Source organism: Microtus ochrogaster, chromosome 15 (assembly GCF_000317375.1).
Source record: "Microtus ochrogaster isolate Prairie Vole_2 chromosome 15, MicOch1.0, whole genome shotgun sequence".
In the NCBI taxonomy this organism is placed as follows: domain Eukaryota; kingdom Metazoa; phylum Chordata; class Mammalia; order Rodentia; family Cricetidae; genus Microtus; species Microtus ochrogaster.
Genome location: NC_022017.1, coordinates 20,107,856 through 20,132,083, shown reverse-complemented (window position 1 = coordinate 20,132,083; position 24,228 = coordinate 20,107,856). Strand labels below are relative to the sequence as shown.

Genomic DNA, 24,228 nt, shown 5'->3' with positions numbered 1-24,228 from the left:
TAAACATCTTTTTCTTAGAAATTGGAGATCTCCTGTCGTGACCATATGCAAATAAACACATTAAACAGAGAATGAGATGGATAGCGTGGATGAGATGCACACAGCGAGAGCTTAATACAATGTCAGAGTGCATGCTCTGATTTGCGTTCTTATAGGTGCTGTTTTGTTTTGTATCTGTGTGCACTTGTGTGTGTATATTTCAGTCTCGTTTTAAAAATTTGCCTGTTTGTGTGTTTTCTAAAAAGGGACAGAAAGAAAGAAAGGGCATGAAATTGAGTGGGGGAGGATGTGGGTAGGATCTGGGAAAGGTTCAGGAAGGGGAAACCGTGATCAGAATATGTTACATGAATTTTTTCAATAAAAAGAAACAAAAACAAAGCAAGAAGCATGAAGAAACCCCACAAAACACACACAAAAAATGAAAATCAGAATAAATAAACAGAAACTAATGTTTTAGTTTCTGTTCTACTGCTGTGAAGAGACACCATGACCAAAGCAATGCTTATAAAAGAAAGCATTTTATTGGGGGCTTGCTTACAGCTTTAAGAGGGTTAGCCCATGATCACCAAGGTGGGAAGCAGCCAAGAATGGTGCTGGAGCAGTAGCGGAGAGCTTCGCATCCTGATTCACAGGCAGCAGGCAGAGACAGAGGAGAGAGAGAGACAGAGACAGACACAGAGAGACAGAGAGAGAAAAAGAGACACAGAGAGAGAGACAGAGAGAGAGAGAGAGACAGAGGCAGAGACAGAGACACTGGGCCTGACATGGGCTTTTGAAACCTCAAAGCCCACCCTCAGTGACACCTTCTTCCACGTAACTTTCTGAGCAGGGGAAGGGAAGGATTCAATTTAAAAAATAAAACCATTTATACCTTACTGCTCCAAGTCTCTCACTCTCTGCTAATTGTGTCTCAGCTTTGGGTGTCTGTATTAGTTCTCATATACCATAAGAAGCTTCTCTGATGTGGGCTGAGTGAGGCACTAATCTATGGACATGGCTTATGTCATCAGGAGTCAGTTCTTTTATAGATGGTAGAATAATAGGTTTTCTCGTCTCATGATCTACATGTTTCTAGATTCTTGGACATTTTAGCAATGTCAGATATGGATTCCATATCACAGAAAAAGCTTTAAGTTCAATCAAGAAGTGGTTGATTCTCCTGTAATATCATGCCATCATTGTACCAGTTTCTGGAACGGGCAGGTTGCTGTTGTAGGGTTTGTAGCTGGGTGATTGGGTGATGCCGCTCATCACCTCTCTCCAGTAGAGTGCTGAGTACCTTTCAGAATCATGGATGCGTGTCAGTGAACATGGAACTTCGTGCTGGCACTAGGTTTTCAAAAAGGCCTTCAGTGTTAGTTAAACCCTCTCCACATTCCCTCCTTCACCTTTCTCTCCCACCCCCTCACTGTTTAATTCTCCTATTCCAGTTTCTCCTTTGTCTCTTCAGAACAAGATATTGTATTTGCCTTTTCTTGGAAGAGCTTCTCTTACTCAGTTCCCTACTAGGTACCAAGCCTCAGGGGCTCTTCTGATTGTTACATGCACATCAGAGGCTTAGTATCCACAGAGAAGAGAAAGCATACAATATTTCGGGTTTAAGGTCTGAATTACCTCATTCAGAATGATTTTTCTCCTAGCTCTATATGTTTACCTGTGAACTTCAATTTTAAATGAAATATAATATTACTTCACTGAGTAAATATACCACATTTTCATTCACCAATTAACAAACATCTAGGCAGTTTTGAATTTCTGGCTATAATGACTAGAGCGGTAATGAACATGGATGAGCAAGTCTATCTGTGGTAGGATGTAGAGTCCTTTGGGTATATGCACCAGAGTGGCAGAGCTGGACTTGAAGTAGATTGATGCTCAGTTTCCTGAGGACCCACTGCATTGCTTTCCATAGTGTCTATACAAGTCTGTCCTTGCACCATCAATAAGTAAGCTTTCCATTTCACTGCATCTTAGCAAGCATGAGCTGTTATTTGTTTTCTTGACCTTGGCCATTATATCTGGGGTAAAATAAAGTCTCAAAGTAGTTTTAATCTGCCTCTCCCTAATGTCTAAGGATGTTGAGCTTTTCTTTAAGTGTTTTTCAAACATTTGGGTTTCATTTTTTTTGAGAACTCTCTGCTTAGTTCTGTGCCCTAGTTGTAATTGGATTACTTGTTTTCTTGATGTTCAGCGGTTTTAGCTGTTTATATATTTTGTACCCTAACCACCTATCAGATGTGTAATTGGTAAGATCTTTTCTCAGTCTGTAGGCTGCTATTCTGCCTGAATGATGGTGTCCTTTGCCATACAGACGCTTTTCAGTTTTGTGATGTTCCATTTATTCATTGTTGTTCTTAGTGCCTGTGTTACTGATATCCTACTTAGAGACCTGTTACCCTGTGGCAATGGTTTCAAGCCTATTCCACACTTGTCTTCTGTCAGATTCATGGCATCTGGTCTTATGTTTTAGGTCCTTGATCCAGTGAGAGTTGAGCTTTCTGCAGGGTGGTAAGTATGACTCTATTTGGATTCTTCAATAGGCAGCCATCCAGTTTGCCCACCACCATGTACTGATACTTTTCTACAGAGTGTAGTTTTGGCTTCTTTGTCAAAAATGAGGTGTCCATAGACCTTCAGGTTTATATTTGCATCTTTCATTTTATCGTATTGATGAACATGTCTGTTTTAATACAAGCACCCTTCTGTTTTTATTATTATAGATTTCAGTACAACTTAAAATCTGGGATGGTGATTCTTTCAGCAGGTCTTTTATTATCCAGGGTTGTTTTGGCTATCCTGAATATATGTGTTTTCATATTAAGTTGAAGACTGTGTTTTTAACTTCTGTGAAGAATTGTTTAGTAGTCATATATATTAAGAAATCAATATTTTTAGGGTTTCCAGATTGGTTAACTTGCCTCTTAGAAACACTTTCATTGTGTCCCTTAAGTTTGGTTATGTTGAATTTTCACTTCCTTCAATTTTAGAAAGTTTTTTTCTTCTTGATTTATGTCTTAATTATTTTTTTCATCAGTAGTGAGTTGTTCAGCTTCTATGAGTTTATATATTTTCTTATTTTTCTACTGTAGTTGATATCCAACTTTAATCCATGGTGGTAGGAAGCTGAATATTATTTTAATTTTCCAAATCTGTTGATACTTGCTTTTTGTCCTAACATTGGATCAGTTTTTCAGAAAGTTTCTGCTGGAAAGAAAATCTATTCTCTGCGTTTAGGTGGAATGCTCTGTAGATGTCTGTTAGGACCATGTGATTTATGATGCTATCCAACACCAGCACTGTTCTGGTTAGATTTTGTTTGGATGAGCATGGGACATTAAAGTAACCCACTATCACAGCACAAGGGTCAATATGTGATTTTAGCTGCAATAGTGTTTCTTTTATGAACACGGGTACCCTTGTGTTTTGCACATAGATGTCTAGAATTGCAATATCATCTTGGTGAATCATTCCTTTAATGAGTATGTAGTGTCTTTCCCTAACTCTTCTGATTATTTTTGAAGTCTATTTTTTCCAGATATTAAAAAGTCATACTTGCTTGCCTCTGGGGGGCCACTTGGTTTTTCCATCTTTTTACTCTGAGGTGGTATCTGTTGTTGGAGACAGGATTTTTAGATGCAACACAAAGATGGATACTGTTTTCTAATCCAGTCTGAACATCATGTACTTTTACTGAAGAATTGTGATCATTAACACTGATAGTTATCAATGACCAGTGTTTATTGATTCCTGTTTGTTTTACAGGGTGGGTCCCCCCCATATTTTGATTCACTGTTATATATTTATCTAAACCTTGTATCTTCTTGGGTGTGGTTACTCTCTTTAGATTGAAGTTTTGCTTCTAGTGCCAGCTGTGGAACTGAACTGGTAGATAGTAGTTGTTTATATTCGCTTTTGTCATTAAATGTTTTACTTTCTCCACCAATTGTGATTGATAGTTTTGTTGGATAGTTTTGTCAGGACTGACATATGTGGACTCTCAGAGTTTGTAGAATATCTGCACAGGCCATTCTGGCTTTTAGAGTCTCCATCCAGAGTCCAGTGTTATTCTAATAGTCCTGAATTTATATATGACTTGGTATTTTTTCCTTTATAGATGAGATGTTAATATCCTTTTTTTTGTTCTTCACATTTAGTGTTTTGATTAATATATGCTATGGGGAATTTCTTTTCTGGTTCTGTTTTGCGCTCTATCTTCTTTTTGTACTTCTTTAGATTAGAGAAATTTTCTTCTATGATTTTGTTAAAAGATGTTTTCTGTGCTTTTGACCTGGGTTTCTTCTCTTTCCTCTATCCCTATTATCTATAGGTTTGTTCTTTCCATAGTGTTTCAGATTTTATGGATATTCTGTGCCTGAATTTTTTTTTTTTGACGGAGTTATTTCTTCTACGTTGTCCTCAAGAACCGAAATTCTTTCTTGCAGTTCTTGCATTGTCTTTGCAAAGCTTACCTCTAAGGCTTTTTGTGTGGCAGCCTAAGTTCTTCATTTTCAGTTTTATCTTAGTTTGAGTTTTCTTGATGATTCTATTTCTGTTTTTGTGTTTTGAAATTCCACTGTTGGTATTTTCACCGACTTCATTAGGGATTTATTCATGTCCTATTTAAGGTCCTTCTATAATAATGCAGGCTATCTTGAAGTCTTTGTCTTGTGCTCCAGTCATATTACACGTCTCAGGGCCCACTGCAATAGGATTATTGGCTTCCAGAGGAGGCACATGGTCTCGGCTGCTCACGCCTGTGTTTTTGAGCTGGCATCTAGGCATCTGGTGTTATGATGTTTGAGGTGTTTCATTATGTAGATATATCTGGTCTTGTCATTATTGGGTGGGTATTCCATTCTTTGCTGTTGTCCCCTCTGGATCCTAAGCAGGTGTGGTCGCTATGTGGTCCCTGGTAGGGGGGTCCTTTTGTGGGTGACACAGAGGAATGGGCTTGGGCTAGAAGAAAAGCTGAGAGGGGTCACGGAGAAGAGCTAGGAGATCCTGGATCCCCAGCCAGAGGAAGAGTTCCTAGGAACTGCAGTAGGTGGGAGGAGGCGGGCCTGTGGGTAGGCTGCTACAGGATTAACCTTAAGTCTAGAGAAATAAATGGAGGCAGGGAGGCTAGTGAAAATTATCTACTTGGGCCTGCAGCCATGGGTGTCACTGAGGACTCCTGGTAGGAAGTGCTTTTTTGTGGCTTGGGGGCTCACACAAAGGAATACAGATAGGCTGGAAGGGGAGGCTAAGAAGACAGGTGGGTGAGCACCAAAGGGCAGAGCCTCCAGAGAAGGGAGGTGGGTAGAAAGGGACAGGAAGTGGGGCTCCTGCGGGCCGGCTGCAGTAGAAGGAAGAGTAAGTGGGAGCACAGGAATGAAAGCACAAATTGATAAGGATTGAGCACACACACACACACACACACACACACACACACACACACACACACACACAGGCTATAGGTAATCGTCTCCCAAAAGAACAGTGGTTTGTTTTCCTGCAAAAGAATCTTAACTTCTGGTCATCGCGGCTCTCTGGGGAGCTGAGTGGTCACTGCGCAATGAATGAGACATGTATCTCTGCAGACCTGTGAGCAGAAGGCAGCCATTGGCATCTGCTGACAAAAACCCCCAAATCAATATTCTCCACCTTAACTTCCCACCTGAGACAAAAGCTTCTGAGTTATCTGACCTGTAAGAAAATAATAAAGAAGGAAACAAAGCAAAGAGAAAGAAGAAAAAACAATACAGAAAGGCTTCAGGCAGACAAGTTCCAGGGGGGCAGGGTGGGTGCGGACAGGCAGAAAAGCTTGGGGGGAGGGGCAGACAGGCAAGTTGCTGGGGGGGGGATGCTCACAAATCATGGATATCTTTCTGAAAACCTCGACTTGCTATTTTTCTCACCACAGTGCTTTGCCCATGGTTTGTGTATTTTAACAGGAACACAGGGCAGCACAGGCTGTACGGGGCAGAGAGACCCTGTACAGGTGACTGTCAGGAGAGCGCCGAGCTCTGTCCTGGTAGACACACTCAGCAGCATGCAGACAAGCTGATGATTAAGGCTGTGATATCACTCTTGACCTTCACAGTGCAGACACTAGACATTTCAACAGCAGAATTAAGATGTGTGTCCCAAACACCACAGGGCAGCGTGCCCCTGCTCTGCAGACCAGTCCTAGCCACGGCTGGCACCACCGCATGTTCCTGAGGAGAACAAGCAGGTAGACATGGGCAGAGCAGAAGCCGTGCTGTTCAGGTCTCGTGCCCATGCCATCTTGGAGCAAAATCAAGAAAGATGCTAAGCTGCATAGAGGGAGTGTTGGGGACAAAGAACAGTGGTCTCTCGGGAAGAGGACGTAAGGGTGGAGCCCTGTATAATAATGCTCACACATGAACATGTCACATTGAAGCCCACTCTTTTGTAGTAAAATTAAAAATAGTAATTAAGAATAAAGTGATACCTCATTCCGGTCATGTGAGAATGTGTATTTGCCAGCAGAATGAGCAGACAGAAACCTAATGTGGCCCAAACGCATCAGTGATGGTTCCCTGCTCTAGTCAGAGCCACGTGCCTTCAACACACTCCCTGAAGGTTGAACAACTCTCTCCCCAGCCTGCTAGGCAGTTTTAAACCAAAGAAGTCACCAGAGGAGCTAAGCAGGGCATAACTGCTCTGGCTACAGCTACTCTCGAGAACGCACTCCTGTCCCCGCCACAAGACAAACTTCCTGTACCGTTCCTCTACCGCTGCAGCAAATTCATTTAACTTAATCACGTTTTGTACCGAAGGGGACAGGAAAAAAAACCACATCTATTTAAAAAGCGGAACTTCACATTTTTCTTCATCGGAAACCACAGAACTTTGCTCTCTTCCCCAAGGAGGAAAACGTCTTGGATCAACTTTGGGGCAGGACAGGAGGGTACTCACTGGGGGCGGTGGGTGGTGACATTCTGGTTTTATTTCTGGTGCAGAGGAACTGTGGGACACAAGCTGCTCACCGCTGAGCAGTAACTCAGCCGTCACTGACTTGCTCTGGCCTGTGTGAGATATTTCCTGCTCTGCTGGGGTGCTGGCACACACTTTCTTTGCTAACTGCCTACAGTAGATCACGAATAAAGTATGCGTTGCCTATTCCTGCCTCAGGAGTGGGACGTCTAGAGACAACATCACCAAGCTACAGCCTCAAAGTTAGAGGTTAGCTCTGAGAGTTCTTTTACCTGTGGGAATATATGATGAGGTGACACATAATTTGAAAATGGTGACTAAGGGAGCAGAGAATGTCTCCCGGTAAAAGATGTCATTCATCCTCATCTGAGAAAAAAAGAAAATGCCAAGTAATCAAATGACAGTGATAATGCGTCTTTCTTTGTGTTTCGTTTTTAACTATGCATATGTATGCATATGGGGTGTCAGGGGCTATACATACATGAGTTCAGGAACCTGCAGAGTCCACAGGATGGTGGTGTGGACCTTGATCTCGAAGGACAGCTAGACATGAGCCTCCCAATGTAGGTGATAGAAACCTAACTTGGGTCTTCTGCAAGAGCAGCAAGTGCCCTTGTGATTTGAATGAGAACAGCCTCCATAAGACTCACATGTTTGAATACTTGGTGTTTGATGGCTCAGTTTGGGAAGGATTAGGAGGTGTGGCCTTGTTGGAGGAGGTGTGTCATTGAGAAGTTTTATAAGTCCACACCATTTCCTGATCTCTCTCTCTGACTTGTGCAGGTGGATCAAATGTAAACTCTCAGCCACTCCTCCAGCACCATGCCTGTTCTCATGCTGCAAGGCTTCCCGCCATCATGGTATTGGACTCAGCCTCTGGAACTGTAAGCTGCAATACCAATAAACTCTCTCTTTTGTAAGTTGCTTTGGTCAGGATGCTTTGTTACAGCAGAAGAAAAAGTAAGCACAGCAGCTCTCATGCACAGAAGCACTCCCCCAGCCTAACTAACTTCTGAGCATCCCATGGAAAGCACTAGGAAGTTCCTGGTCCAAAAGTGACTGATGATGCCACACTAACTCTAGCAACCATAATAGGAAAACAAAAGAACCTAAAACCAAAAACCCAGAATCCCTTATGTTAACAGGAGCTGTATAGCCTTTAAACTACAGAGCCACAGAAGACCTCCCTATGAGCCCCTAATTATGACATGCATACTGTGTGAAAGAAAGCATGGAGGATTCCCTGTTGCCTCATCTGCCGCTTGGTACTTGGTTTTGTACTTTTCTTGCATAGGATTGTTACATAAAGGCACGTTTGGGGGGGGGATGGCAGCTTTCCTTAACTACTTTCCTTTCTAGTAAAAGGATGACCTTTAGGATTCCTGAGCAACTAAATCAAAGCATTAGAGACTTGGAGTTTAAAGGTTTTTTTTTCCCTTCATTTATTTTAGTTTTATAGATAAACCCTAGCATCAGTGATTTGTATCAGCGGTTCATACACTCTGAATATGAAAAATAAATGCACAGAATATAGGTAGACAAATGATAACAGTATCGAATGCCAAGGAAGATACAGTGATAATTGGTACAGTAATTCTGGTTTCATTTGCTAAGGCAGAGAGTGAGGTTAAATTCTCACACAGAAGAAACGAGCCAGGGACGGAGATTGAAAACTTCACGCCTCAAGGTTGCCAAGGAACAAACAGAGCGTGCACACAAACAGCCTATGCTGCATAAGCGAACCGTGAAGGGTTTGGTCTTCTAGGAAGAAACATCATTGAGTCTTTGACCTTTAAAAGTCAGCTCTGGTCCACTTCCTTCCTTAGAAGTGCTCTCTTTCTTAAAAAATTGTCTCCGCTTTGACCTCTATTCCTATGTTCAATTCTTGGTCTCCAGGCAGAAGGACCTGAAAATTTCATCAGACGCTCACTGAACCATACTAAACACCTATAATGGTACGGTAAAGCCAGGGAGCCAGGAGGTGAGGGGTATAGTTCTAATCTCCTGAAAACTTCTCTTCACTCCAGGGCCACCATAAAGGAGCCTAGAAGACGTTGCTTCCTTTTCTGCTTTAGCAAGTGCCCTATCTTGCAAGCACATCTATCTTCCCAATTTCCACTATTTCTTTCATTTTTACCTTGGCAGCTCAAGGAGACCTCACCAAGCAGGTGTGTGTGTGTGTGTGGGGGGGTGCAGCTGAGATTCTGATAGCAGCTCAGGCAACTGGTTCCAATCCATTTCTCCTTCTATTGCCAATGTGGGATGTAGCTGTGGGTTAGGATTGTTCTCGGTCCCTGTTCCAATGACCCCCCCAACTCATGACAAAAAAAAAAAAAGCATGGCACATACCTCAGAGGTAGCCTGCCAGATGCACCCATGTCTGTCTAGTGGTCACTGGTGGGTGCCAGTTATCTGAGTTTGCCAAGGACAGCACTGCCTATGTGGTCCATAGTCATTATACCAATATGGCAACATGGAAGTGACAATAACCATGATGCCAATGTGGTGGCATCTATGGGGAAGCATTGAATCCATAGCACATATAATTGCTGGCTTCCCCAATATCATCTCTTTCTCCTATATCTACTTCATTTTTTTGTCTTCTTTTTTCCTGAGGTCCATAAGGATCGGCAGAGTCCGGCTCTAGACAGCTCATGCCCACCAAGCCCTTTGTGCACCAAGGTACTCTCTCTAAGACACTCCTGTTCTCAGGCTCCACATACGGCTCAGTCAGACCCATGGTCACAGAGAGGGAGGGACTGGATCCAATCCAGGAAGATGTGCTGAGTGGAAGGTGCTGATGCAAGCCAGTAGCACGTTTTACCCCAGGAGCCTAATGTTCAGTGGTTTTGTGTGCTCCTTTTGCCAGCGACCCAGATAATCCCTGGTGGGGACAGGGATTGAAAGTCTGAACTTAGAGCCCAATGGGTCCAGATGCTGAGAACTGAGGTGCAAGCCATGACATAGTTTGAAGGCTGGGAGACTTGGCTAACAGCTGTCTAGGGGCTGAATATGTAGGCTCAGTACATAGTAGGTCAGGCCACCACTCTAGTTGGTTTCTACCACACCCCTTCCTGGATCTTTTTCTTCCCCTGCATTGTTTCCTTCTAGTTTGCCACATCCTACACATTCTTATCTTTTCTTTGTTTGTTTATTGTAGACAGTTCCAGGCCTAAAGGCATGGTTTATTCTCATAGGTGGTAAGACATTGCTCTGAACATGATGCTACTAAAACAAATAAGTAAATACCATAAGATAAGACTGCTTACTTGCTCTTTAACCAGGATGGCAATCTTGGCAAGAGGGCCAAAACCATCATGTAAGCAAGCGTGCTGTCCGAACTTAGCATCCCCAAGAGCTCATACTTTCCTTTTGGGGATACTTAGGCAGAGGTACTACTTCACTGAGGTCAAAGAATTAAGCTCTGAGATGCTCATCAGAGGGACTTAAAGGCCAGTAGTGAACAGCACAGATGATTGGTTCAAACCTGAGCAGGGAGGGGAGGAAAAAGTCCAGAAGGGCAAGGAGCTCAATCTAGTATTGCTAGCCCTACTGTAGGTTGCACCCAGAGAACCAGAGCAGATGCCTGGTAGCATGGAGGAGGAGGGGACACTCCAAAGCTATTGGAGTATCTGTAGGATTCTGCATGTAGGCACCAGGGACACTTTCTTCCCCCAGGGTCCCTTTCCTCTTATCTCCCCCTAGGATCATGGGAAATTTACCTTTAGTTTGCTTGAATGCTGCACTGCACTACCTCCTTAAGAACTGGAAGATGTTTGATCCTGAGACCCTTCTTAGAACGATGTATTTTTAACACAAAATTTGTTTCTTTTAGGATATGGTGGTAACTGGCTCAACTCCTCCTTTCGATACAGAGATTTCAAGTAATTTCTATGACTTACACAGGAACCAGGGCCTCCCCTCCACCCAAGAGGACAGGGAGTTTCACAGTTCCATGGTCCCTCTCAGGAAGGTACTATGCCCCTCCTCCTCATGTATAAAGTTATAGACATGGATCACCATCCTTCAGTTCCCCCGGATCATTCCTGGCACCGCAGCTTTAAGTTGTGACTCCGATTGAGGCATCCATACTGTGTTGGGTTTTTAGTGGTCCAGCTACCTTTGAGGCATCCATGCTCTTGTAAGCAACTTCTTGCCTATAATGCTGTAAATAAGTTCAACAAACTGACTGGATCACTAAGGAAGATTTCGTGGAATTGTTTCTTTGGCCTGTTGAAGGGGCCCTAACTAGGGTGAATATGCATATCTCTCCAGGTATAATAGCCACAAACTGAAGAACTTAAGCATCTCAAAATTTTAAGAAAATGGTGGCCAAGTTTATAATAGAGTACTCACTGTAACTTAGAATACATAGAAGCTCCTGGGAGTGTTTGACAGTTCCACAAATCTCTACCGCTGCACCAAGATGTCTTTCCCACACTGACTCCTTGGGGGCATTCTACTTACCCCAGCTTTGCTGTACCCGACTAGACATATGTTCTGGAAGCCCTCTGAGAATCATTCAGAATCCATTTGCTTGCTGCTTAGGAAAAGCAACCGATTTCTTTTATTCAGCTGCAGGTTTTCCTTCCCTAACACCCCCATCTTTTCATTTCTCTCTGTAATCAGCCAGCCATACAAAGGAAGCTAAGTGAAAAGGAGCCACGCCCATTTCAGCGGAGGTGGGGACAAGTTTAACAAAAGGAACTGTGGGGCCGAGGGTTTGGCTCTGTGATACAACATGCATGAACATACGAAGCCTGGGTTCAATCCCCTGCGTTGTCCTGTCCTCCAGATAACAGCCCCAAGTTCTCTTATGCACTATGAGATCTATGAGCCATGAGAAATACAGTGGGCTTAAGTAGATAGGTCATCAAACAAAACCAGAAATCTATGGCAGAGGAAGGGAAATCAGAACACTGCATCTGGCACAATCACTTTACTATAATGAAAATGAGGTCCCCTGGGTTTAACTAGCTTGCCCAGGATCTCAGAGCACAGGCTTAATTCAACCCAATCTTCTGCAGCACTGCCCTCTGCTGGCATCCAGGGCAGGGGCTAGAGGCCTCTAATGTACCATTTTTGCCAGACCCTGGTGCCTGAGAGCATCTTGCTGGAAGGCATTCCATGCTGTAGCTGAGACAAAGGCAACATTGCTTATGCTCTGTCTCTGACTTCCTGGCTACGCTACTTTCTTAACCCTAATGGTATTTCAAACAGTTACAGTCTTCGTTATGAAACACTTAAGCTGAGACCTATATCCCTAAATTGATACATACACATTTTCTGGAAGCCTTGGCAAGCTGAGATTGTCTGGGTCTCTACAGATGCTGCTAAATGGGGCCTTGCATCAGATACGCTGTTTGCTACTCATGTTGCTCTGCCATCTTGGACAATATACAATGTTAGGCAAAATGGACGCATTTTATGCAAGAAAAATAGTGAATAAGTCAAGAAAGACATAGAATTTACATTCACAATTAATTATTGTTAAGTCATCATTGACTTCACAATTCATTGACAATGAGTCAATAGTAGTTCAACAATTCAAATAATTTAATGTGAAAACAACACAAAATTAAATGAAATTAACATGTCTTAACAAGGTCAATATTATTTTTCTGGAGAGGTTTAAGTGGCTCTCACATGGTGTGCTGCGTCAGGAATCTCAGGGTACCAACCTGTCCTCTGCAGTTCCAATTCAGGGAACTGATGGTTTCCCCCCAAAACTTCACGCTTTTTACTGCACTTTTACTACTCTGGACTGTCTGGGAATTTTAAGACCCTCAATAAATGCTAACAGGCAGCTCCAGTAAGGATGCTGTATCCGTTCTCTTCCCTCTTCCTTTCTTAGGCTTCCCAGGCCACGTTGCAACCAGCCCATTGCATAGATGTTTGTCAGATCAACTAAGATACTTTCCTTAGTTCCCACTCAGTCAATGTGGGTCCATCTACCATTTTCATCCACCACACAGTGAGCATCGAAGGAGACAGAAATTCATTTCCGTTTAACTGAATCCGCACTGGCAGCTTAAGGAGCTCTTTCATCCACAAGTACTACACAGCCCCTCTGCACTATCTTAAGCCTGAAGGGTTCCACGCCATGCCAGCACTTTACTCTGTTTCCTTCCACTGCAAACAGGGCCTGCACGGGACCTCTGGTGCATTTCTCTCTGCAGGTGCATGGGAGGAATGCAAGCGAATTCACCCCTGTAGACTGACTTGATGTAAACAATGGAATACTTTGGGAGTTTTAAAATTCTGTTTTTATTTCCACTCTACAGCTGTTTACCATCAAATGTGCTTTAATGGCTTCCTTGGTAGAGCTGTGCTCCCAACATCTGTGCCCTTGATTCAAATGAATCTTCACTTGACAGAATGGACTGATATTTGTACCTATGAGTTATGAGTACATATTTATATATGCCATCTTAATTCATATAAACTCATTTATCTATAATAATTCATCATGGCTTCTCTTTTGAATGTGAGACAGTGTTTTTCTTTTTTTGTTTTTTTGTTTTTTTCCAGTAGTGACTTTTCCAAATTCCACAGCAGGAGCATCTGAACCCTATTCTACTTTTTCTCTTTCAGCATCATGATCCCCTTAGCTCAGGTATGTATGGAATCCTCTTTCCAGAGTGCTTCGCTTTTGTGGAATTCAGATGGAAACAGGGATGGGATGAAAACAGTCTTAGACCTCCCAAGTTAGCATTCTTTCTACACCAACAGGAAATGATACACCAAAGTCACTAGCTAAGGTGAGCGGAGCACAATGCTTTTCAGAACGTGAGGGTAAAAGGAGAGCCTGTCAGCAGAGCCGGGCCTCTGGCTTCCACACACTCTTCTGACTCAGGATCAGTTTTGATCCTAACCTCAAGTCCATAAGTAGACCAGAAAGGGTGCTTGTGTGAGCTGGAAATATCAAATAGTGATCTCAATAACTAGAAAATTCATTTGAGGTAGCTGATGTATGACAAGCACAACAGCCATTCAGATGTAATAACAGGGCCTGGCAGTTTCTAATAATGGGCTAAAACATGAAGCTACATTGTGATTTTCTCGATGTAGTTATGTCAGCAAGGAATTAAAAATATTCCCCTAGAAGTTACTAGAAAATACATCTAGAAAGTCTCAGAAATTATTTCAAATATAAGTAGCATCATTGGTTACTAATATAAGAATTTTCTAAGTGATGAGCAGGCCGAAAGTCAATGTCATGAAGCCATCACCTGTACAGCATGGGCACATTTCTGTCTCAGTTTACTACAGGGTAAACACAGTAGCTTCACAGGCAAGCACTTTAACTGTGGTCCTCTTTCCTCCCGGTTCTTAGACACTATGAAACGCCTCAACGACTGTCAACAATGAAACAGACTGAGAAGACTCATCTCGACTTTTCTAAATAGTGTAACAGCTGTTTGACAATCTACCTCTCATGGTTAATCTTCATGGTCAGCCTGACCTGTGAAATCACACTTCTGGCTGTATCCTAGGAGAACATTTCCAGGAAGGTTTTAGCTGCAGAAGGAAGGCCTACCCTGATTGTATATTCCACAGGCTGGAGTCCTGAACTGGATGAAAAGGAGAAAGACCGGCAAAGCAGCACTCCTCCCTCAGCTTTCTGACTGTGGGTGCCATGTGCCCAGCTGCTGCACGCTCCTGCCGCCACCACACACGGTGGACTACACCCTCAATTTGTAAGCCAGAAGACGCCCTTCCTTCCTTAAACTGCTTTCGTCAGAGCCATGAGAAAAATAATTCACTGTCCATCTTTCCTTCTGATCTCTTCCTGGTTTGCAGAAAATCATGTCACATCTACGAGGCCAGTTAGCCTCCTATAAAGAATCCTGATTTCACTGGGCAAAGAGTCCATATAGCCTGGATGGATCCGCTTCCTCTCTCTATGCCATCACCAGTGGCCCAGGAGCTCACCCATAATCCCAAGTACATTCACTGTAATTAAACAATACAAACACACTTGGGCTCAATAGACAATTTAAAATTAACTTATCATTTTCTTTTTTCATTCCTTTTCTTGTTCGAGTGCTGAGGACTGAACCCCGTGCCAAGCTCTTGCTTGATAGACTGTGCCACCACAGATGCCCCTCTAGTCCAAATTTATCATTTTCCTACTTGACAAAGTAGCAGAAGACTACTTTATCTACCAGCAAGTCTCAGAACAAAATAAACAGGAATGCAAACTGCCCTATATTGGTAGTATAAATTAGCATATATTTTTGTAGTCCAGAGCAGATGTTGAAGGTAGTAACTTCAAGGAATCTTCATTTCAATAAATAAATCTATATTTTATCAAAGGTACGAGAATAAAAAAAACAGAATAAGTGAAATAAATATTGAATAACCATGACTTCAAACTAGATACCAATTAAAATAATTAGATCCTAAAGGGAACCTGGAAGGTAAGAGGTATTTTTTACATTTCTCAATGCACACACAGTAAACAACACAAAGCTATTTGTAGGCACCCATAAGAGATGGAGAGGTCACGATAGCTCTGGACCATGGGGGTGGGGTGCTGCCACAGGGCAGTAGCAAGGAGCTGAAGTGGAAATTAGCATATCTGAATGTGCAGAGGTGTCCGGGAGGCAGATTTTACCATCTGGAATTTTAATTCCCACTTACTTTGCTTACTTATTTCAGGAATGAAGTGTGTTTATCTCTATACTTTCTTGGCCTTCTCTTTGGTAACCAAAGCATGCTTTTCTATAATTGTGAATATGTTCACAATTAAGTAATATAAACATCTTGGAACATATGATATATTTCTGACTGAAAATAAAAAATAGCAAGTGTCAAAGATAAAACATGTTAATTCATGAATAGATAAATGAATCTTGATGTCAGGTGAACGGAAACACTTAAGACCTAGTTTATATTTTCTTATTGTTATAAGGAAGCACACACTTTCTCCTAAGTGCACTATATAAGTTTTGCTGTCCATGATAGAATAGGTAGAGCTGTCAATTCCATCAGAGTTTAAGAATGTAGTGGTTTATGAGCCCCAATTTCCTTTTACATTTCCATTCAATAGCAATATTTGTTTAATAGTAAGCTGGCTGAAGATATGAACCCAGAGACTGCTAAAGAAAAAAAAAATGTACCTTCTGAAACTGTGTAGCACCTAGCCACTAAAATGCTAGAATACTACATACCTAAGAAAATTATCTATATTCAGACTGGTCTTTCAGTTAGAGGAGTTAAATATGAATGCTGGCTAATATAGTCAGAACACAATGCTAGCTTTTTCCTAAAATATATAATTATATGGAAGAAATCTAAATGGTGTCACCAAATAATGGGGAGGACAATGCCCCAACTAGACATCTTTCACTACCACAGGAGACCTCCAGTGCCAGGATTAGGTTACGTTTAGTTGAATTATTGGCCAAAGGGACCACATAGGAACTCCCAAACATCACAGACTACTAATAGCCAAGGTATCTGGTTACATTCCACAACTGGTTAACTCCACAACTGCCGAAGACAGCACTTGAATATCTCATTGAACAAAGAAAACCCATGTTGATGCATAACTAGTGCTTTCACCCCTACTGACTACTGTTCATGTTAGGGGACAGTATTTTGTATGCTACCACTTAGCAATTGTAGGGTTAAGCCAGCCCCTTAGGGGGCGGGCTTGCCTCTGGCTAATGTTTACTTATAAATCGGGCGTGCCCCTTCTGCTTCCTGTGCTCCGTGGGAACGTTGGTCCTGTAAGTCTATTTCTTCATTAAAGCTGTATATATTCTTTACAATCTGCCTGCATTCATTTACGCCCCTATAAGCAATGGTAAGTATGAATTCAGCTACAAATCTTGAAACTCACAATGGTGACCTGTCTACATAATATTATGGGGGGTAATAGTGGCACAAATATGTGGGAGTAACCAGCCACTCTTTGATTGGATTGAAGACCCACCCCATGAGATGGAATCCATGCTTAACACTGCTAGGGTGATCAAGAACCTGCATCTGGATAAGACCTGGTTCTAGAGGAAAATCAAATTTTACCATTCTTCTTAAGGAACATGGCAAGAAAATGACTCCCAATGACATTCTGATATACTCACAGATCAGTACCTAATTTAGCTATCATCAGAGAAGCTTCTTGAAGTCGATGGGAACTAACACGCAATTAGACACTGTACAGAGAGTAACAGACCTTCAAGGACTCAGTCTTAAATGTTATGTCTTCATCAAATCCCTTCTCTCAGGGCTCAGGGGGTTATGTAGAAGATACAGAAAGATTATAAGAACAAGAGGTGCCAGGCGGTGGTGGCGCACGCCTTTAATCCCAGCACTTGGGAGGCAGAGGCAGGCGGATCTCTGTGAGTTCGAGACCAGCCTGGTCTACAAGAGCTAGTTCCAGGTCAGGCTCCAAAACCACAAAGAAACCCTGTCTCGAAAACAAAAAAAAAAAAAGAACAAGAGGTAATGGATGACTCCAAGAATCAGTGTCTTCCAGCCTCAAAAAGATTAATCAATCAAAGTAAAACCAAACTCCAGTGGTCAGACCTCACGGTTATCCCACAGTGGCGGGAGCTACATAGGTTATGACATAAAAGACTGATGGCACACACACAGGGCCTGAACATGTTCAAGCAAGGTTGGGTTTCAGCACTGAGAGGGAGAAGGGTTCATACACCAAATCAAAAATTATATTCAATTAATACCTGTTTGCAGAACAAAAATTAGTTTCCTACAATGGAGTCTCATTGGGTATTTCAACCACACTTCAGAAGTCCAAAAACCAAGGAGTAGATGGCCAACACAGATGAATACAATGGTATTTTTGTAGAATTTTTGGTCTCAAAATTGTTTGGATATTTCATGTCTTATGGATCTTTTGCTTATTTATTTTGGTTTTAGTTTTTATGTGTGTTTCTTTTTTTTGTTTTGTTTGTTTTTTAAAGTGAGAAACAGGAAAGGCCTGGATTTGGGTGGCTGAGGATAGGAGGTTGGGAGAAATGAGGAAACGAGAAAAGCATGATCACTTGAGTAGAGAATTCTTCAGAAAAAAGAATGACTAATAAATACTATTAAAATTAAAAAAATTAATGCTTTCCGATCATATTTAAAAACTGAAAACAAATAGCCTTGCGTAGGGTACAAACAACACACACTGGCTAGTGGAGATAATTCACTTTACTACTTGCGTAAATTCTGCTGCTATAAATATTTGCTATATCGTCAAGCCCAGTGAAGCCAGCCAGCATCCGGATTTCCCCGCATCTTTAACTGATGAACAACAATGTTATAATTATCTTTAAGTACATTGTAAAGTGCTAACATTTCCAGCACACACCCAGTTTATTTTGGATTTCTGCTCTGCATTTCCTGAGCTATAATGGTAACTATAATGTCATTTTCCAGTTTTAGCTCAATATTATTTTTCTAAAGTGTAGTAAATTTCCAGAATAATGGGGTCTTCTTTTTTTTTCTACACAAATCATAGCAATATGGAAATATTGTAGAGGTCATGATTGCTCAGTGCTAGGAGAGAATCTAATAGTCAATCTCTTCTGAGGCACCTAAGTATTTCGGTCGGTTTCTCACAGGTTGTGAAGACAACCTCATTCCTTTTGCATTCTCACTCTGGCAACTTTATTCTGCAAGAGGGGCAAACCTAAATATACAATGTAATTAATTACACTGTGCAAATTCACTCATCACAGACACTCAGCAACAACTGTTCACGGTTTGGTGCCCACGTCTCTTCCACATCAACAGAGACACGGTTGTTTTGATTGAAAAGACTAAAGATTTCCACTAAGGGCTGTGAGAATCAGTCTTTAAGCAGCTGCTAATGGCCCCACTGTGGAACTGTCACAGCCTTATGCAGCTCTCACCAAGCGGGTATTAAATAACCACAAGGTCTGACCATCGGGATTGGGTTTTGCTTTGATTAGATTGCAACTGTGACTTTGTATTTCCCTCTTGGAATAAGAAGTATGAAATTTGGGGGATATAAAAGAAATGAAAGGTTATGGCTTAGTTTTGACGTGTTTGTGTGTGTTTGGCAGGCGTTCAATCGTGATGGTAGGTTTTGTTCCCCATGGCAGAGATTGTAGTTATCAGGGAAGAGAGGATTTCAATTCAGAAGAGCCCTGCTACCCACTTCCCCCCCCCCATCAGATTGGCCTGTGGGTAAGTCTGTGGGGTATTTTCTTGATTGGTGATTGTTATGGGGGGGACACAACCCATTGTGGCCAGTGTCAGCCCTGGACAGGTAATCCTGATTTTATTAAAAAAGGCAAGCTGAGAGAACCATGTCGAGCAAGGAAGTAAGCAACAATCCTCTGTGGTCTCTGCATCAGTTCTTGCTGCCAGACTCTGGTGTTGAGTTCCTGCCGTAGCTTCCCTCAATGGTAGACTATGACATGGAAGTATAAGGCGAATAAATCCTTTCCTTCCTAAACTGCTTCCGGTCAGAATGCTTGACCACGTCAAGTGAAACAAACTAACAAAGCCACATTGGTTATCCTTGGACTAATCCATCTTCAAGGGCATTTGTAACGGTAACATTTTATCATTAATCTAGCCAATGCAGATACCCAGAAAACACACTGGTTGATGACATCAGCAAAGTTAGAGGTCACCCTAAGAGAGTTGAGCTTAACAATGGCACAGAGGGGAAACTCTACTATTGCCAAATGCTGTTAATTCGAAGAGTCAAAAATTACTGTTAAATGAAAACAAAAACGAGAAGGAGACATTCTATCAGGATCTAGAAGCAGACATGCTGTTGGTACTAGATTGGAAAGACAAAATTTCAAGCTAAACAGAACACATTTGCATTCTGTAAGCCTGAGGCAGCCTTAGCAGTCAGGGCTAGAATACCCATACTTTTCTTAAGATTGCTTGTACTTTGCCTGTCGTATCATTATGAACTTTAAAATAGCCAGAACAGAATTTTAAAAATTATTATACTAATCCATCTATTACGGGAGCAGCTTTATTCAATAACCTATCTAGGTACTTCTGCTCAAAACTCCTTTGTCTTGTGAAATTTAATTTTTAGTTTGTTTACATGTTAGTGGATCTTAATAAATCTCTTTATGCCTTAGTTTTAGTTAACTCACCCCTACTTCCTCTTTTCTACACCCCTATAGTCCCATCCTGACTTGAACGTGTAACCTCTGGCGCATGTCTCCCTGGTTTTCATGTTACATGTGTTCTCCTACCTGCTCCTCTTTTCAGTTACAAGACCATAGGTCTCTATATAGTTCCTCGCTTACACTTCATTGTGTTTACCTCTGCCCCTCGCTCCCTTTTCTGCCCATCGCCATCATTCCACTGTCCGCTTGAACCCCTCCTTCCATTTTCTCTATATTCTACTGTCCTCCCTCCCCTAACATGCCCCCACTACTCCCAATAGCCTGATTACAGTTTCCTAGCTTCCCACGTACTCCAGGTTAAACACACTAAAGAAAACCAAGGAAGCTAGGACCCTCAATGATAGAGAACACGTGGTGCTTGTCTTTTTTGGCCTGTGTGACTTTACTCTGTATACCTTTTCCCCACACCCATCCAGGTATCTCTTTTCTTTGGTGGTAAGGTAGCCGTTGGTAGGTTTCCCCTGTCTCAGGGGATAACTTTGTATCCTTAGGCATACAGCTGGCAGTAATTGAATGGAGTGGGTTCAAAACATAATGAAACATTTTAAAAGAATGACCTAAAGTTTGGAGGGACATGTGTTGGGGATGTCATGGAGGAGAACTGGATATGGGGAGTGAAGGGTGGGTATGGTTAAGATACATTTTAGACATGCAAGAAACTTTCAAAGACTAAATAGAAATATTATTAGAAATCATTATATGCTTTACAAGTTAAGTTTGGAAAGGAGATGTGTAGTAAGAAACAGACCTGGCAGTTTACTACAACCTTTTAATCAATACCATTGCTGTGTAGATCTCAATTGGGACTGAATAATGTAACTGTAATTTTTAAAATGTACATTAATAAAATAAATCATAAATTATTTTTGCTTATGAGAAATGCACATATTCACAATTATTTAAAAATAATTTCTGATCGTTTTTAAATTGCCCTAATATATGGAAGTACCCAGAAAATTGAGAATTTAAATACGTTTCTTCTGATTTTAGGACTTCTTAAAAAAAAAAAAAACATTCCTGGGATGACTATCCTTGAATGAAGGGCGGTGACATCCAGCACCTATAGAGCACTCCAGTGGCCAAAGTCAATATCGCCAACATTTTCAAAGTAGGAAAACCTCTGAAGTCCACACGCTGAGCTATATTCTCTACCCAATAATAAAATAGAGCCGTACTTCACAGCTACCAGCAATAGCCTGCCTTCTATGTTCTTGGGAATCTATACAATAACAGCTGTTTGTTTCAAACAAGCAACAACACCAAATAAATATACAAATTAATGTAATGGAACCAGCAACAATAAAAATAATTTAAGGTCTATTTTGGGCCCCACAATCTATCTTCAAGCATCTCACAGGAAGGATATTTTTCTTGCTTCTGATCTAACCTTTAGCCATTTTGAGTGCATGTTTTTAAAAAATAAATATGCGCACACATAATACTGCTTAGAATTTTCTCGATTTATAGATAATGCAAGTCATTATAGAATGTTTTTGTCCTCAAAGTAAATTTTTATGTTGAAAATAAAGGCTTATCTTTGAAACAGAGTTAACTGTTGATCCGATTATCCTTCCAGCTCTTCAACAGCAAGCGGCACAGAGCTCCCCATTCACGAAGAGTTTATATTCTAAAGGTAATCTGATAGAGAAAGCCTAACGGGCTAGGTACTGTTAGCTGACCAGAGACGCAGAACAGCTTATTAATCTGCAACCAGTATGGCTATATAGACCTTTGTACTTAGAAGAACGGAGTGTTTTTTTTTTTCTTTTTGACATTCTAAATAACTTTAGAAAAGGCTCCGCATTTTCACTGTGCACAGAGACTCATGGACTGCATGGGCTGTCCTGCGGGGAAACACAGTTGAAAATCGGAGGGCACTAGACCCACGTGACGCTTGGAAGGCCATTCTATAAGAGGGGACATCAATGCTTAGAATCTTGGCATCTCAGGGAAACAGCAAAGCTTTACATGGCTGCTGACAAATGTAGGAGACACATGATGGTTGCAGATTGGGCCAGCGAGGCCGGCAAAGAACGTTTTCTGAGGTCCTTGGAATAGGCTGCAATCAAAAGCACAGTGTATTCAATGAAAAAGGCATGTAAGAAGAAATGCCCACTCTCCGGCAGAGGGGCACAGGAGAGAGTGCTCGCTGTGGTGTGAAGTAAGGCCAAGACACAGCAGCTGTAGAAACATATATGACGCATATGTCTAGATGTGGATATTTCGAAAACTGCCTAAAACAGGATCATTTCCTCTGACTAACAACTCTAAGCACAAGGAGCCATTCCAGTCACCACAGGGACCTCACTTTAACTATGGAGACCTTGACAGAGAGGACCTTCTTTGGCATGTCAGGGTTTCTAAAAATTGGAATTTGTCGGTTCATTGTAGATAAACCTTTCTGAGTCCTTCCCAGGACCAGAGCAAGAGCTGTTACATTTGACCCTCGATATGACACCAGCTTGGATCTCCTAACACAGCCTTTTCCCTGGGCCTACCATCTGCTCTCCATGGTCTATGGGGGCCTTGTTCTCTATATGTCCAAGAGTGAAAGCTCTTGGAATTTTAAGCCATTTGGGGGGCCCTCCTCAGTGCCAAGCCACCTATGCAGGTCATTAGGGTTGGTGGCACAGAACTGTCCCTCTTGACTCTGAGACACTAGAGCGGTGGCATCATTCTTGGTTGGCAGGCCTCTACATTTAGCCTGAGACTCTCCACAGACTGCCACATGGCTCAGACAGCAGAATCAAGACACCAGGGATCTCAGACAGCAATACAAACTCTCCATCGCCTGTTTCTCAAGCTGGCCCTGTGAGGCCAATCTTTCTACTTCTTTTTATTCCCTGGTCTCTTTTCCCATCAGGATCCTACAAGACCAGATTCATTCTCGGGTCTGCATCATGCAACTCTTCCCCAGAGGCTTAGATTAGTCTCAGAATGAACTTGCCACTTTCTCCAGTATGTCCTCCCTATTAGTCTTTTTCCAGCACAGGTGAGATCCCGCATCAAGGTCCTTTTCCATTGCCACAACCAACCTCCTGTCTTCCAAAAATCAATCAATCAATCAATCAATCAATCAATCATCCCCCAAAGGTGTCACTTCCAACCCCTGACTTTCTTCTCCTCCTGTTCCAGCCCCTATAAATACAGTCCCTTTCTGCTTTCTCCAAAGCGCCTCAGCTAACACAATGAACCTCAACTCCCAGCCCAGCCTCTCCTTTTGAAGGTACCCAAGCACACTTCTGGAGAAGCCTGATTTCACAGCACTTATCCTCTTCGCCGAGCTCTCCTAGCTGAGTCTATGTGGTCAGTTCACAAATGTCCCCCATGGGGGGCAGCTTCCACAGGGGACTGGGGCGGCACACGCCTTCCCTCTAGAGCGCCGCCCTTTCTTCCCCCTGAAACATGTCTTCTAGATCAGTCGCATTTCCTTGTCTTTGTCTTGCTTGACTTTTTAGATGGCTTTTAAGCATTTTCTGTCATCGATACAGGCAGGCATTTATTCTGAAATACTGTAAGTTTTCTCTTGCAAGTATAATCAAAAGAGGAGAGGAGCGGTTAACCTGAATGCCGACACAGAAAACTTTCAACTGTGATAAACGGCTGGCGTTGCTTCCTCTCCGTTCCCACTCGCTCTTCTATCCTGAAGGATTTTTTGAGAAAGTTAAGGCGGCCCGTCATCTGCGACTATTTTTGGATGTGCCTGTGCACGGCACTGGATGAAGAAGAACATGTCAAAGCCTGGCTGTGGAAGAGCCTCAGAGAACTTCCAAGTGTGCAGTTGTTTCGTTTGGGTTTGGTTTGGTTACTTTAAAAAAGAGATTTCAGTTTGTTTGCATCAACATTCAAATAAGTCCCATTTCTTCCTAACTGTCTCCTTTTACTGTGGAGGTGGAAAATGAAGGCACTTCAGGGAGATTTTAAAATTCTGCCTCTAGGCTCTGCAAATCCCCAAAAGACTTTGGCTTGATTTAAATTTTGAAACAGTGACTTGAAAGGTGTAATTTGTGGCATTAATCATACGAACTTCTACACTACAAAGGCACTTTAAAAATTAGAATTTCGATTTCAAGCTGAGGAGCACGCTTAGGAACGACTCCACACACTCTCCCCGCCTGATTTGCTTCGTGTGTTTAAGTTTAGCAGG

At 42.1% G+C, this 24,228-nt stretch overlaps 1 protein-coding gene across 1 annotated transcript in view; it reads right to left on the bottom strand.

Annotated features, from left to right (window-relative positions):
• The window catches only part of Slc2a13 (solute carrier family 2 member 13), a 297,270-nt gene that overhangs the window by 7,603 nt on the left and 265,439 nt on the right, over positions 1-24,228 (bottom strand). The window lies entirely within an intron of this gene.